This window comes from Lepisma saccharinum, chromosome 28, assembly GCF_977018435.1.
Source record: "Lepisma saccharinum chromosome 28, izLepSacc3.1, whole genome shotgun sequence".
Taxonomy (NCBI): domain Eukaryota; kingdom Metazoa; phylum Arthropoda; class Insecta; order Zygentoma; family Lepismatidae; genus Lepisma; species Lepisma saccharinum.
In genome coordinates, this window is record NC_139256.1 from 13,699,648 (window position 1) to 13,716,963 (window position 17,316).

A 17,316-nucleotide genomic window follows, 5' to 3' on the forward strand; every position below is an offset into this window, starting at 1 on the left:
GACATGGCAGTACAACAATTAACACCATAAATTACTGATAGTGAAAATTATTGACGAATAATTGATTGATTGATTGAATTAGGTTGTTTTACTTCGCTTGATTGATTTGTTATTACAAGTCCACTTTATGCACAGATATGCAATCGGGACTGGACCTACAGTTTAAGGCTGGGTTGTTAAAGGTGCACGAACCCATACATTCTAATGGGGGTCTATTGGGTTCTGCTGCATGACCGGAATATTTTTTTCTCGCACAGTATAAATTCGGTCCAAGTTACGAATTGTTTCATTGAAAAATGTTTCCTGGACCGTATTTAAATTGATCCAAGAAAAGAAAGGTTCCTTGCCCGTTATTATATTCAGTCTGAAAAAAGGTCCATGGACCGAATTTAAATTGATGTGATAAAAAGGTTCCTGGACTGATTTGAAATACTTTACGAATAAAAAAGGTTCTTTTCGGTCCAGAACCCATTCACGCTTGCTGATTTTCTTCCCTGGACCGGAATTGAATTTATTTCAAATTCCTTGGACCTTCAACGACCCTTGGTTTAAGGTGGGGTCTGAAGCACCATGCAATGTGCCTCCATACTTCACTTCGGTTTTCTGTTACTTTTCGCTAATCGCGAATATGAGGATGAATGGTGAAAATTTGAATGAAGCGACAATCAGAAACATACAGGAACGACACAACAACGAATCCCACGGAGAATTGAGTTCAGACGGCAGAGTCTTGCTAGTCCGAAAAGTTCAGTCCAGGGTGTACGTGGGTCGCCATAACAACCGCCAAAGAGATTAAGCGCGAAAGTGAAATTCTTCCTCTCGCGCTTAATCCATTTCGCGCTTAGTCCCTTTCGCGGTTATTCCACCGTCCCGTGTATGAAGGAGGTTGACATTTGGGTGTCGTCGGAAACGAATAATGGAAAAGAAGTATGATAACTACATCAGGAGCGTATATTCCATGCTATCTAGGCTACCTGCGAAGCCTGAAGTTTAGAGAACAAAATACAGGAGAAAATCCATCAGAAATTCTAAATAATATTATTCATATCAGTGTGATGATGCTGATTCTGGAGTTGGCAACCTGATTTATTATGAGTTGGCAACCTGATTTCCTATGAGTTGGCAACCTGATTTCTTATGAGTTGGCAACCTGATTTCTTATGAGTTGGCAACCTGATTTTCTATGAGTTGGCAACCTGATTTCTTATGAGTTGGCAACCTGATTTCTTATGAGTTGGCAACCTGATTTTCTATGAGTTGGCAACCTGATTTCTTATGAGTTGGCAACCTGATTTCTTATGAGTTGGCAAACCTGATTTCTTAGGAGTTGGTAAATTTATTTCTATTCATAGCCTAGGACCACGTGACATTGTGAGATAGCCCAGATCTAGGACTCAGTATACGCCACTGATCTAGGCTATCTGCGAAGCCTGAAGCCTAGAAAGTAAAATACTGAAGAAAAATCAATTAGAAACTGTGTGAATTAAGCTGATTTCAAAAAGAAGATAATGGATTTTGGTTTGAGTTGGTGTTTTAAGTTCAATTTATGCACAGTAAGGCTAATCGGGACTGGACCTACAGATTAAAGTGAGATCCGAACCACTATGTGCCTCCAGCGGGTATCGAACCCGGGACCCCTTGATTACAAGGCGACGACGCCACCACAGAAGATAATGGCGATTCTGAAGTTGGCAACCTGAATTCTTAGGAGTTGGCAACCTGGATTCTTAGGAGTTGGCAACCTGAATTCTTAGGAGTTGGCAACCTGGATTCTTAGGAGTTGCCAACCTGAGTTTTAGGAGTTGGCAACCTGAATTCTTAGGAGTTGGCAACCTGAGTTCTTCGGAGTTGGCAACCTGAATTCTTAGGAGTTGGCAACCTGAGTTCTTAGCAGTTGGCAATCTGGATTCTTAGGAGTTGGCAACCTGAATTCTTAGGAGTTGGCAACCTGAATTTTTATAAGTTTGCAACCTGACTACCGTTGGGATGGCAACGTGACTTCCTTGAAGATGTCAAGAATGAGCCTATACCGCGTTTGGTAGAACCTGTCCCGCTTCCCGCGCTAGGGAGCGCTCAACAGTTTCGGTGCCAATGAGAAACGAGGAAAAAATCGTCTGCTGGGCAGCGAGGAGCGAATGAAAGCCAGAAGAGAGGCGCTTACGTAGACGCTGTTGCGACGTTGCGTATTTTAATTGGCTGCCTGGCTTTGACTTTCCCCAGCACCGAGAAAAGAGAGGGAGCAACTAGCGCGGGAACCGGGACAGGTTGTAACAAACGCGGTATAGTCTTATCCCTTTCTCCATAGCTAGTCCAGGACTCAGAATACGCCACTGCTCAGAGAAAAAAACATTTACTTTCTTCCACTGGGAAAGAATTCTAAAATATTGAACCAAGGAGAGAAGATCCAGGGGGTAGGGTGAGATTCGGTTGTTACCCCTCTTCAACACGAGTACTGGTTTAGCGTGAATTTTATTAGAGTCTCCGGGCGAGAAAATTGCATCCCTAAACGAGACAAGTGGCTTTGAAGCAAGCGCCTGGGTTGTGTACACAGGAATCTTCCACGGGAAAAAAAGAAGTTTTAGTGTCCATCCGGTATTAATGCGGTCCATAACTCGCCGCATAAAAGCAATACAGCACAAAAGGGCGGCACGTGCCTCGTTGCAAGACGTGGTCAGTCGGGGCGATGTGCAACGGTGGAGAAGGTGTAATGGATTGCACTTGAAACTGGTTCCCCACACGGGAGAGGGATGGAGCGTGGTCAGTCGGGAGGAGCGGGGTGAATGCAGAGGTCAGCGTTGCACTGTCGGGGTCAACTGGACGCTGGGACCTTTGTGGTTTGAGTGCATCCACGAGCCAAACTGGTATGAGGCGAGAGTTACTTTTAAATTAAGTCTCGGTGTGGTTTGGCGAGTTCATATGCAGTCCCCGCATAATATTTATCTACGATGTATACACCCTACCCTTTGACGCATTTAGAAATGATAACACTATTAAGTCTTGTTTCCAAGATAACCAAAAAATTCCAATATGCTGACGAAGGCAGATCTTTTTTATTCTAAAACATAAACTAAACGTTACGTTTCAACCTTCTAGCAAGGTCTTCTTCAGACTCTGTACCAAGTACAAATGAAATAAGATACAAGACAGGAAGATACACACAAAGACACACACACACACACAAATCACCCACTTCAGACACAAGATTATTAGAAAGTTGTTTATCTGGAACATTCCTTTCCATGTGTTTCAGCAGGTGGCCTTCTCCTGTCAACTGTTGTTTCATCTGACAGGCGATTTAGATAAACATTTCCTTTCATCTGGAACATGTTGGACTCCTTATCTTATGCTCTTTTTCCTTATCCTTTCTTTCTTCACTCCTCTTCCTTCTTCTCTCCTCCTTCGCTCTGTCCTTTCCACTCTTAATAACACCTTCTTCCATTCTTTGTTTATCTTCAGTCCTCCATTCAAGTTCACTGTGTCTTCTTTCCCTTTCTTCTCTATTTCCTTGGCCTCCTTCCATTTACATACCTTATTTCATTTGTACGAGTATTTGGTACATAGTCTGAAGAAGACCTTGCTAGAAGGTTAAAACGTAACGTTTAATTTATGTTTTAGAATAAAAAAAATTCTGCCTAGGTCAGCATATTGGAATTTTTTGGCATTTAGAAACTCAGAGCATTGAAAGTAAATTCAGAATTATGGGGCATCGACGACTGAAGAGGCAGAAAGGGCGGGGATATTTTCTGGAGGGGCGGTCACATTTATTGCCACTAAACACCATAGAATAATGCATATTCTGCCTAAAGAGCATTTTATCAAGTTGTTTTCTGGGGGGTAGTAGGGACTCTCCCCCCAACCCCTTCACTGAGACCAATCAAAATATATTATATATATATTATATAGTAGCACTTTCTCGCTCGAGTCGTCCGAGGAACGGCGGTTAGGGCGGCGGAGAGTAAGATCGCGTCTACGGGCAAACTGTATGCAATATCCGCGTAACTGGGGCCGCTTGCTATGTAACTGTAACCGATCTTGACGCACCCTTATAAAAGTTGACCCGCCCTCGCTGGGGAAAAAGGGCGGCAAGAGACGTTAACGTCTTTTCTAGTGAACGGTTGATGTGCGTTGCGGAGAAGACAGTCAGAGTCAAGCATTGATACGGTTAGGATCCGTGTTACGTTAGTTATTGGTTTCGCGGGCCGTGAAAAACTGTAAGTGAACTATCGGCCATGATCTCTGCCGGGAAGAGAGATAGTGTCTATAGAATAAACTGTGAGTGAACTATCGGTCTGTGCAGTATCTCTACCAGAACATGTTACTAAAGAAGAGAGGCTACATGTTTATTATGAACCAACGACAGGAGGATTAGAAGATTGAAGACGTCGAACTCGGTATCAGCAAGAATTGTGCATTCCCCCCAACTCCCCTAAGTGTTCACCGTTAGTGTTTTTCAGCGTGTTTATCGCCAACTGAATTGAATACCTAAGTAGTTACATCGAAGACGTAAGTACTCAGTGAAGTAACCACTAAGTTTGGTCTAATATCTCAACAAATTCACACCGGAAGCTGACTAATCTGTGTATTCCGGATTCGTTTGTAAACCGCAGAAGTCAGGTATAAATATTTATACTGTATTTTGTGGTGTATAAATACTTAGATAGTTAAATGTAAAAATTCACTGCTGATCTCCTCTTGCGTTATTGACGTTGTTCGACGGCAGAATAAAAATTTCACTAATGAAAGCAAAGAAAAAAATACGATATATAACGAAAGAAGTTCATACGTACAATTACATTGACAGTTCCAATTAAAATTAATACGTACCTTGTTACACGTGGTGCTGGGAATGATGTCCCCCTGCACCCACACATTTACGGCATTTTTAAAGGAAATTTTCACTAGCACGTGTCAATTCCTCTTTCAAAATTGCTTCATTTCCACTCCTGCTTTTTCTATCAATTCTTCTAATGTATGGTTTCAGGTTTGAAAGCTTGGTAGCTCGCCACGCAGATGTCATGAAAATGTGTGTTTCTTGTGCAAGGCGCCGGAGAGATTTTTGATCGTATTTCCACGTTCCTCCTCATTAAGCACACGCCGTTTTACACTTTGCTTCTTATCAAGAACAGACCCTGATTATCTCAACTTGTTCACAAGAATCCGAATACTGTCTCTGTGTGAAACAGGAACATCTGGGAATTCTGCTGCGAAACATATTTTAACTTCCCTACAACAATTCGTAATGACGTAAGAGTCTGTGTCGCCCCAGTCGAATCTAGACGTTTCCATTTGTAAATAGGGAGTTAAACATCTGTGAGTGCAAATCTGTGACTTGCACAAGATTAGAATGTTCGAGAATTAATCTGAATTTCTTAAAGACAAAAAAATTAATAGTTATGTAAACGCTTTTGACATTGAAAAATATATTAGAAATGTATGTTATTTACAACTTTCACTATTTTAAGTAAATATTGTAAAAATCTAAACTGCATGATGTACAAGTAGTTATGTACATCCATCGATACGTGTAAATATCGACCAAGTTTCCTTGGCATTTTGTAAACAAACATTTAGTGTAAAAAGGAACCCAATTTCTGTATATTGGAGCTATCTTACCCGATTGCTGGTATCATAAGCCAACCTTGTAGGAAGAACTGCACGTTCCTTTGTGGACGCTGCAATTTGCTTGGGTTAGTTTCTCATAAACCTGCTGCTTCGGCTCTAGTGTCTTGCGATACCAAAAGCAATCGTGAATAATTTTGGAAGGGTTACCCGTTTCAGATTTACCATCAAATCTACATCCAGTGGATAGGTATTATTGTATACTGTGCATAAACAGAAATAAACCAGACTTTATTGTAAACCGACACCCATGACCAAGTCAGGGCCTGATGTTTAGTTACCCTAATAAGCTAACTGAGAAGCCCGATCCAAGGTAACTTAGTAACCAGACCAAGGCCGTAGAAGACCAGTGTAGGTGCGTGTCAAGTCGTACGCAAAAATGCTTTGTTTCAAATAGTGCGGATAGCGTGGCATTATTGGATTGCAGAAAGGCACCAGTAACAAGCAAACTAAAACAAAACAATCTAAAACACTTGTTAACACCTTAACACTTCACAAACATGTGCAAACTGGACAACAGCTATCTGGATAGCGAAGCTGACGCGTCCAGTGTCAAGGTCAGCGTACAGCTGTGTGTCTAAATGACCGCAAACGCCCTCCCACTGCCCGGCGTGTTAGCCGCCGATCCACGGACGACTCGATAAAGAAAGGCACTGTAGTACTCGCCAAGAATTCCCAAAGCTGTCTCATTGTCACCATGTTAAACCATAGGAGAATCCCTCAACACTCGAACAAAAATCCTCCACAGCTAACATTGTCCTGTGTAAAAGCTTCTTGAAACAAAAAAAAATGTATACAATCAGTAGCTCAGACCAAGTGCATCATCAAGAAAGATGCAGAAACTGTCATCCAAAATACGCATTAACTGATGCATTAGAATACAGCTTTCACTCACTCGCATCATATACCATCAACATTTTACCGTTACAGACGATATACAGAAAATGCATCAATCTGTAAACCTGTTTCAGCGAAGGCAAAAAACACACACTATAATGCATCAATTGATACGTTCCTGCTGCATCAAATGGATTTGCTGCATATAGTTTTGTGCCTTCACAAAACGTTTTCTATCCGACACGGTAATACATTTAACTGTACCAAAAATGCATCATCCTTGATCTGATGCATTTCGAGGTCTGTGTGCAGGATCTACACTCTCTCTTGGGATTTGTGTAGCAAGGCCGAGTTTAACGGTGAGGAAGGGGAGAAAACGAGTGGGAGGTCTAGTGCGCGGTGCTGCAAACAGCTGGTAGCTGCAGCCTCGTTTTCTTCTCCTCTCACGCGTTCGTTGGTCGATCCCTCTCGAGCCACTACTTCCCCAGAGGACTTATTTTTGTTCCTTGCTCCAGAGAGTCGCGGAACAGAATGTAGGACAGCCGAGCCCGGGTCATTTTGGTGTATACTCGGAATTGAGGATTTTGTAATAGTAAACTTGGTACTCTAAGGCCCATAACATTTATACCATGACAAAATTGTTACCGTGTAAAGTGAAAAATCTTAACGTTTAAACCATAACGTTTCCTATGAAAAGGTTTTAGGTACAAATCAACGGCGCTAATTAGATACATACCAGTGGCGTATACTGAGTCCAAGATCTGGGCTATCTCACAATGTCACGTGGTCCTAGGCTATGAATAGAAATAAATTTACCAACTCCTAAGAAATCAGGTTGCCAACTCATAGGGAATCAGGTTGCCAACTCATAGGAAATCAGGTTGCCAACTCATAAGAAATCAGGTTTCCAACTCATAAGAAATCAGGTTGCCAACTCCAGAATCAGCATCATCATCTCACTGATTTGAATAATATTTATTTACAATCTGTTATAGATTTCTCGCCTGGATTTTATTCTCTAGACTTCAGGCTCTGCAGATAGCCTAGCTAGCCTAGAATATACGCTCCTGTTAAATGCATACGTAGTTCATAGCGCATACAATACACATATAGAAGAATGAATTAGTTATTTCAATTGTGTAAACACCGGACACTGGCTCATGGATAGAAATATTTCAATATGTGGGTGAGATTCAAAGTTAACAAGAAAAATTGTAGAGTTTTGGTTTGATTACACGATATATTGCCAATTAAATAATCCTCTTTTAAATTAGATCTCTTCCTCTTTAAATATATTAGTTATTAGCTAGCTAAATTGTTAAATGCTTCCGTTTAAACCGGGCCTAACTTAGCGTAGCTCTATACTATACTCTATCCCTGGAATCTCTTGAGCAAAGCCGAACATAAAGGTAGACAAGGGGAGAAAGCGAGTGGGCAGAACAAAGCAGGACATGCTGCTGCAAAGGCTGGAGTGGGTTTCCACCTTTACACGCAATCCCGTTCCTTGGCAAGTGTTCATTGGTCGAGCTATCTCGAGTCATTTGCTCGCTCCAAAGATTTCCCCATCATAATTTTATTTTACTGTTGTGGCCAGTGTATCATAAATGTAAATGCTACTAGAAAGAATGCTCAGGTAATGTCTATACCATCCTTCAGAGCTCTACCAAACCCCGAAATAAGGCAGCGCAGCATCCATAAGATGAGTTCCAAAATCTTAAGAATCCCCGCTCATCTCCTGGCTGGAGAAAAGAGGTAGAGACATAATTGATATGCGTCAGCAGGCTTTGCTCAATGGAACAAAATTGCATTTCGAGAAGAATAGGAGCAATCCAATCGGCAGCAAATAAGGGCGAAGGACGATATATAGCTCCTTCAGCTGCTCCGGAGCATTGTCTAGGAATTGAATGAAGCAAAACCCAATACTTGCAAAGAGGTATATTGGATTTTTCTTCCTCGTCTTCTTATTTCCGTGGTCTCAGCATAAGATCCGGAGAATATATAATCCGATTATCAAGACAGAGATTGGAGAACAGTGGAGGACAGGGGAATATACTGGTAATCAGAACGACTGTAAGGGAAAAGGGACTTACAATGATTGTTTTGTTCTTGCTGTAGCCATGATGGGAAGAGGCTGCCAGCATCAGTTGGAATAGCAAGGAGAGCACGTCGTTTATACTGGACGTGGAAGGATTTCGAATTTTTCTTCTTCTTCTTCTTTTCCATCCCTTTCTGCCATTAAGCGTCGGGTTCCATCATCCACTTCCTGTACACTTTTCGGACTTCCGGCATTGTTTTCCATTTCTTCTTTCCTATCTTTTCCACATACTCTTCCCATTGAACTCTTGGTCGTCCTCTTCTGGCCTGGCCTCCAGCACCTGTCTAGGCTTTGCGATCCTCCTCCATTCTTGTAACGTGTCCAAACCATTGCAGTGCCTTTCTCTCTTTTCCAATAGTGTTTTTTTGCTGTAACTTGTCTCTAATGGTGGTATTTCTAATCCTATCTCCTTTAGTCTTTCCTACTACTTTTCGTAGGTATCTCATCTCTGCTGCTTGAAATCTGCTATTCTGTTTTGGTAATAATGTTAAGCTCTCTGCTCCATACAGCAATATGGGAATGTAGATTGTCTTGTAAATCATCATCTTCGTTTGTTCACTTACTTCCTGTTTACCAATTAAAGTGTTGTTGAGTTGATAGTACACTTGGTTTGCCTTTTGTACCCTATTATTCACTTCTTCATCCATTCTTCCATCTGACGTTATGATTGTTCCTAGGTATGTGTATCTGTTTGCTTTTTTTTCTTTCTTTTGTCACCACCATCACTTTATTCTTATCTATGTTCATGCTCATTCCTTTGTCTTCCATTGTACTTGCCCATTCGATTACCGCCTTCTGTAACTCCTCTCTATTCCTAGCCACCAGGGCAATGTCGTCAGCATATACAAGTGACTGTACTTGTACTGGTCTCATCTCTCGGTTTCCTACTTTGTATCTCCGATTTTTTTTCCTTTTTATAATTTCATCTCGTCTTCACAATATAAAATTTTGAAGCTCGAGCCTACATAAGCAGAAAGGAAGATACTTGGGTCTCAAAAACTAACACATTCAGCGTAGTCGCTTTGTAATCAAAGGGCTCCGGGTTCGATACAAGGTGGAGGCACATAGGGTTTGGATCCAACTTTAAAACTGTAGGTCCAGTCCCGATTAGCCTATTTGTGCATAAGCGTGGACTTAAAACAACAAATCAAACCAAATCAAACAATCACATTCAGGATTATAACATCCTGGGATTTGTAATGAAGAACTGAGTTAGTGAAACTAGTGCCAATTCTGCCCCCCCCCCTCCCTTTACGAAATGAGGGGCTATGATACAGAAATTCCCGAAATGCTTGGACGAACGAAAATACAATTATGAGAACAGGGTGTGAAGTTATATGAAATTTATATACAAGGTTGTATAAAAAAGTAAGGTGAATTTGTCTGTAAAACCCAGAGTTTTTTGTGTAGCTAATTAAATTTTTTGTATGTGTCAGATACCAAGGTGATGCAAGTCTGACGGCAATTACAGTCTTCTACGTCAACGCGACTGGTACCTAGAGCAATTCAAAGATGGCGCAACGACTTGGACATTACTCCAAGGAGGAGGTGCGCAGTGTTATGCGTTTTTTATGGGTCAATGGAAAGAAACCATCTGAAATTCATCGAGAATTGCTGGAGGTCTATGGAGAGAGTGTTATGTCGCAGAAACACCACCACCACTATGTGTGGTGTAACTCATTTGCAAGTGGTAGGAGCAGTGTGACAGATGATGACAGAAGTGGCAGACTAGCAACGTCCATCACCGACAGCAATGTGTGAGACGTGGATGCGATGATACACGAAGACAGAAGAGTCAGGTTGCATGACATTGCTGATACATATGGTTCAGTGAGGAGTATCGTCCATGACCAACTTGGCTTCAGGAAAGTGTGTGCGCGCTGGGTGCCCAAAAATCTGAGTGAGGACCAAAAACACCACCGAATGAGCATTTCCCGGACCCACCTCACACGATATGCCACGAAGGCAGTGGTTCCTATGTCGAATTTTAGTGTGATACCATGTGTCAAACATACTACAGTTTCATATTTCTTTCTATGCACGTTTTTCAATAAATCGAAAATTCACCTTACTTTTTGATACATCCTAGTAGTTTATTTTAATATTTTGAACATTATACAGTGACGTGGTTAGGAGGGGAGAAAGGTCGCACATATCCCTGATTTGTCGTCCTAATAAGACAGTAAAACAACAACGACGGGGAGTTCGTCGTGCTGACCACACGTCATCCCGTAACTGACTGGATGATCTTCCACCTCTGGTGCGAGTGAGACCGGCAGTCGGTAGAAAGGCACTGGCTCTCAAGGGCTGTTACGCAATGTGTTAATAGACAACAATACTTGGTAAAAAGATTGTACCCTCCAAAATGAAGGTGATATTTAGGGTATAATGAATATGATTCGCACAGTAATTAATGCCAACAGTTCGGACAAACTTATAACTACTAGGAGATTATATATAAGAGCCGCTATGGTGCACTTGGTAGGGTGTCTGACTGTCACGTGGTAGGGCCGGGTTCGATCTCCACGGTGAGCGATTTTAGGTGGAAAATTTTCTAGCAATGTCCCTACATTAAGCAGCTCTGGGGTTCCTTTGCCTCTAACGATATGAGGGCGACTCTGGAAATTCTGCGGAGCGTGGTGTGAATATGTGTTGGGGGCCGCACCCCTGCATCCCCCATATGCCTTCAGGGAAATTGCAATGTGTTGGGACGCAAGTGGTCCAGTGTTCGAATCCCGCCCTGGGTATGGGTGTTCATTGTCAGCGTCCCTTCGTCAATTTCATTATATCATTTATCCTCATCGTCGCTATTAGCCAAAAGTGGCAGAAAAGCGACTCTAAATAAAATAATAATAATAATAATAGTAAATGCAATATGCAGGTGGTATACTCTATCCCCGGAATCTGTGGAGAAAGGCGCGCATATCGGTAGAGAAGGGAGAAATCGAGTGGTCAGAGCGAAGCATTACATACTTCTGGTAACTACAGTCGTTTTCCCCTCCACACAACCCCGTTCCCTCTCACGTGTTCATTGGTGGAGCCGTCTCGCGACGCTACTTCCGCAGAGACTTGTTTTCGTTCGCTTGCTCCAGAGATAACCGAGACAGAGTATAGTTTTATCATATATGTATGTATTTGTGTGTGTTTGTGTATATGTTTAATTTCAATAAAAATGAAATTCTCCAAGTTCAGTTCCTTCTAAAATATAATCCTGAGCATGCTACTGCTGAGGCCTGAACTACATTCTTTATGCTTTTTTTATTTCAGCTGATGCATTTTTGTTTCAGCTTATGCATTTCTTGTTTCAGGTTATGCATTTTTGTTTCAGCTGATGCATTTTCACTTCTGTGACACAATTGATAAAAGTAAGCTTTGATGCATTTTTGTTTCAGCTGATTCATTTTCACTTCTGTGACAGTTGATAAAAGTAAGCTTTGATGCATTTTCTGTATACTTACTAGAGTAAGAAAATATGCATTTATGTGTCAACACATTCTTCCAAAGGCCGTTCTCTTCATATGCAATGTTAGCGGTTGTGGTGGTGATGCATGACTATACTCAACACTACAGTGACAAATAGCCATGCATTTATTCCACAAACATCTTTTGTGAAGGCCCGTGCCATCAAGGTGGCCGGTCAGCCGGGAAGACTGGTCAGCGCGGGGGTCAACGAGCAGGGAGTGGACAGGACAGACTTGTTCCTCCGGAGAACGAATGGGCCCTCGCTTCCCTTGCATCGGGAAGGAGGTCCGTCATGCACAATGGCGCACGAACATGCAATTTGGTGGAAACTGGTTCGGCGGATGCACTTGGACTGCGCAACAAAAGCAAGACATGTTCATTGCGAGCGAGAAGTTATAAAGTGGATGGAGCGAGGGTTTGTGTATACAGGTAGGTCAACGTGTCAAGATCGAGCTGGACAGCGAGGTGGAACGATATGCGGCACGCGACTCCTCGCAGACGCTGCCCCGAGAAGAAAAGGAAGAGACAACAATGCACTTACCAAGACCAACAATCGCCATTATGAGTGAATAATGGGAAGTTTTTTTTGGCGGCGACGATAGGCCAGAAGTAAAAGGGGGAAAGGATAAAATGCACTTAAGAGAAACGAATCTGCACGTGGATGACAGAAACATTTTGTTGTATGGCAATTTTGTTAAAGCCCGTTTTAGACAAAGTTCTTCCTTTAACATTGCTCCCAAAAATCTTATGGCATTTGCTATAGCAGAGGTAAGGATGTCGACTCGATCCATCTTAATACAAATATGTACGAGGGAGGTTCCGAAAGTTCATGGATTGGCAACACTGCGCCGATTCTGTGTAAGCCGAGTCTGTGATTGTTGCATGTGAAGATAGCCTGTGGTGTGCTTTGTTAATGTACGAGTGAACCAACGCGCAGCTGTTGTTTGTTTGCTCGCTATAAAAGTCGAACTGCAGAGTGTTGAAACGATACTTCACACTGAATATATATTGTACGCGAAGGATGAGCAGACTTTAACACAATTTTAAAATTAAATTGGAAGTCCTCAGCGCTCAACTTGTTTTCATAATGTTATTATACTTACATTGCAAGAATTAACCAACACAACTCAACTTCCAAAGTATTATTTCACTTTATAACATTTGATATAAACTCATTTTCGATTTCTGACACAAGACATTTTAAGTCAATCTTCTTACATATAACAAAAACGAATCGAAATCAACAACTTAAAACAAATATCGACATTGATACAGCGTTCTTAATCTCGATAGTTCCCTGTTAATTTTATAAACTTGTACGCAATAGAAATAAAGTAAATATTAGTTATTTGTGAATGTAGAAGACAGTCACAGTGTATTACAATGGGGATGAGAATGATATACCGATAATTACCAGACACAGGATCGCTTTTAACTTTTGTATGAAGTTACTCAAAAGTTGCCAGGAAACGTTTGAGATGATCAAAGTGGTGGAAGCATTTTAAGGAAGGTAAACGCAATTTGCAGGATAAGGCGAGATGTGGGCGTCCATCAACATCAGTGAACGAGTAAAACAAAGAGGTTAATGTTAATTTTGTTTTTTGATATCCGTGGAATAGTAGGTTCTGCAGCACTGGGTTCCAAGTTATGAAACTGTAAATGGAGATTATTATGCTAATGTTTTGCAAGTGCATTTCTAGGGAGCAATTCGAAAAGAAAGACGTGAACTACTTCATAAAGAATGGTTTTTCCTGAAGGAAAACGCTAAGCCACATGTGGCACGGCTATGGTAGCTTTGGAGAAAATTGTTGGGCAGTCTCTAGACCATTCTCCATACAGCTCAGACCTCGCATCCTGCGATTTCTAGGCGTTTACAACACTTAAGAAAGAGTTACGCGGCACGGACCGCGAAGTGAAAGCTGTCACATCCACTACTTTACACCGACTCTCAGAAAATGGTCTGCAACATGTGTTTGAGAAGCTAGTGCATCGCTGGAATCGGTGTATAGAGTGTGAAGGGCGCTATTTCGAAAAGGAAACTTACACCAACTCTCGTACTGACTCGGACTCCGAATAGTGATCTCAGTCCACGAACTTTCGGAACAACCCTCGTATCATACATCGTTGAAAAGGGTATGAATCAGGAATTCCAGAAATGTAGGAATTATGGTGAGGAAACAATTGGAAGTGGAAAAAAGTAGTATTAAGTTTGAAGAAGCTCCATTAAAAATGAAACATAATGAGCCTAATTTACGTGCACATGTAAGGCTAGATGACTAATTTGTTATTTTAGGCTTGTTGGGTTTAGTTATCTTAACACAAATAATACATTTACTACAGTGTATTTCTGCTGAGAGAACCAAACAACAGACCTAACCTAACAATGTAGGCATTCCTCCAGTGACGTCACAACGCAAGGTTGTCCTTGCTTTGTGCGATAAGGGAGACAGGTGAAGTGAGGGTCTCCCTTATCGCACAATGCTAGAACAACTTTGAACAATAAAATCACCAAAAACCACTTATTTCCCAAACAAATTGAAGAAAAACAAGTTAAAATAACGAAAATAATTTACAGCTACTAAAAAATAGAAAATTCAATATCCAAAATAAAATGAAAATCATAAATACCGATGAAGAAACGAAATAAAGAAAGTTGAATCCTAGTGGAAATTCGCAAACAATCCAGGTTAAAAACCAAAGTTCGACCTGGCAATACTGTGTGTTTAGATCATGGATTTTGATAAAGGGAAGCTCCTACGGTAAGTAATGTAAGACAGTTTATATTATTTCACAGAACAGGAACTTCTAATTGAAAAATGCACAGTGCAAAATCGAAGAATTAAGTACTACGAGTGAACATTTTTTTCTTTACGCCGAAACGGTAAAGCACAAGGGTCGATTGTACAGTATAGCCGGGCGGCGTAAATGCTGGCTGGAGTGGGGAGCGAGGAAGCGACCAATCCAGCGAGATGACAAACACAGCAGCTTGTAGAACGAGGTGCGCGCAGCACCTCCATCCGCGACGTCGTAACTCTCAGTACCACCGCTGTTGTCTGGTTGGTCTGCTGCGTATTCGCCGCTCCCCACTTCCCTTGCCAGCATGTGCGCCGCTCGCCGTAAGACTAGACAAGATCTTGCGAAGCATGGAGATAACATTGGATAATATATGCAGGACGAAAGGCATACATATAAATTTAAAGAGGATGAGATGTAATTTAAGAGAGGAAATGGTAAGTAATGAGATATCGTGTAAATTAACTGAAACTATTTCTTTTTCTTGATTTGGGTTATTTTCTCATTTCTGCTAATCGCGAAGATGAGGATGAAATTCATGAAGGGGCACTCACAGAGAACACCATGCCGGAATTCGAACCCGTGATCTCTGGCGTGGTAATGCGCTGTGCTAACCACACCACCACGAAGGTCGGCCCAACTCGATATGAGTCTGGGCCCCTGGGCAATGTCTCGATACTACCAAAGACAAAATTACTTTACAAGGGTTACATCCATTCTATGGGACTTGACATCAGGCTGCAGTGGTATAAAAAGGTAACTTGAAATACTACAACACTTGATTTACCCGTACAATTTACATGAAGAGGTTCGTGAAGAGAGATCCTTTACTGCTCGAGCTCTATAACATACACCGCCGCACTGATATCTTAATTGTCTGACACTTTTTTCAAGTTTTGTCCCTAATCAACATTTAAAATCTTCACGTCTGGCTGATCGCCGTATGAAGTCGGAGTACATGATTGTGTTCACCTCTCGACTGAAGGACCCAGGTCCACCAAGAACTACGGTCGACGGCAGATGGAGATACAAGAGTCTGATAACTCAAGAACTTTAGCAACTTCGAATGCGGTGTTTGCTTTGATGAGCCTGGGTGAGCTAGATCTGCTTAGATATTCAAATCAAGTCCTTCTTTTCTTTTAGGATTTACTCAACTATGACCACTGTTGGGGAGTACTAGCACCCAGCATTTGTCGTCTTTTATCAAGGCAGTAGCCTTGATTTGACTTCACACTCTTCGTCGAAGCTAAAGTACATTTTATGCACAGATAAGACTCAGGACTGCATTTATACAAGGGGAAATCAGTAAATAGGTGACGAACTGATGTAGGATAGCTGAAAGGTGCAGATAATGCAACATTTACCTTCACGCTTTCACAGCACACTGAAGTTGAGGAAGGTACTGACAGATAGGTAGCCTCAAGGTCAAAATTAATGAAGGGGTAACAAGCAAAAGGAACGCACTAGTCCGTGGGACGTCAGAACTGTAGTTGAGGGTTAAGAATGCAAAACTAATCAAGTGAACTCCACATCACCATTTTCATCATTTTTAAAGATGGCGCCACCTTCACACACTTGGCCCTCTGGGGACAAAAATTTATAGAAATTCTCTGGCAAATAAAAATGCAATATCGCTATGCATTATTACCAGTAAATTTAGGAATGAAGGGAGAAGTACGACAATGGCTTAAGTTCGCAGGCAGATGGGTGGAAAGGCCTTTGCAATGAGTCATAAGTGACTGCACATGCATCCCATAGATTATTCCTCCCGAGATATACAAACACTAACTCAAGACTTGAATATGTACATGGATCAGCATTAAAACCTCGTTATTCCGGACAAATGGGGGGGGGGGGGTAAGTTGACCGGTTTAACGAAAGTCCAGATTAACTGAAATAACCTAAAATAACAGTAGAAAATGCATTAAAACTCCGTTTATAGCAACAAAACAGTTTATTATAGTGTATTTAAAGGGCATAGACTTAAATACAGTATACAGTACAGTACAAAGTCTGCGGGAAACAGAATTTCGTCAGTGGTTGACAGCCTTTTCTTTGGGAAGTTATCTTGTTGACCTCTAACAAAAACCTTGTATTCTGCTTTTTGTCTGTCCGGATTAAGCGAAGTCCGGCTTATCAGAGTCCGGATTAACGCGGTTTTACTGCATACTAAAATTCCGCAAACTTGTGCAACTCTACATGGAGAAATCTGCTAGATAAAAAATGAAAACAAATTGAGGTTTTCATTTGACTGTCCATTGCATATACTGTATATTGGATGGGCATGTAGGTTAGAATATATTCTTGGTGTGGTGAGGATAAAAAAAAAAACCGGCGTTCCTTCCGAACCCGCCACTGGCTTCAAATTAAGAACACCTGGAGATCTTTTCAGACGCATGGTTTCAAAGTGACCGTCGTTTAATGTCTATGCTACACCGCTACCCTCCATCATCCGTTGGATCAACCAACATTAGGCCACTTCTCCACATACCACACATTTGCATACTCAA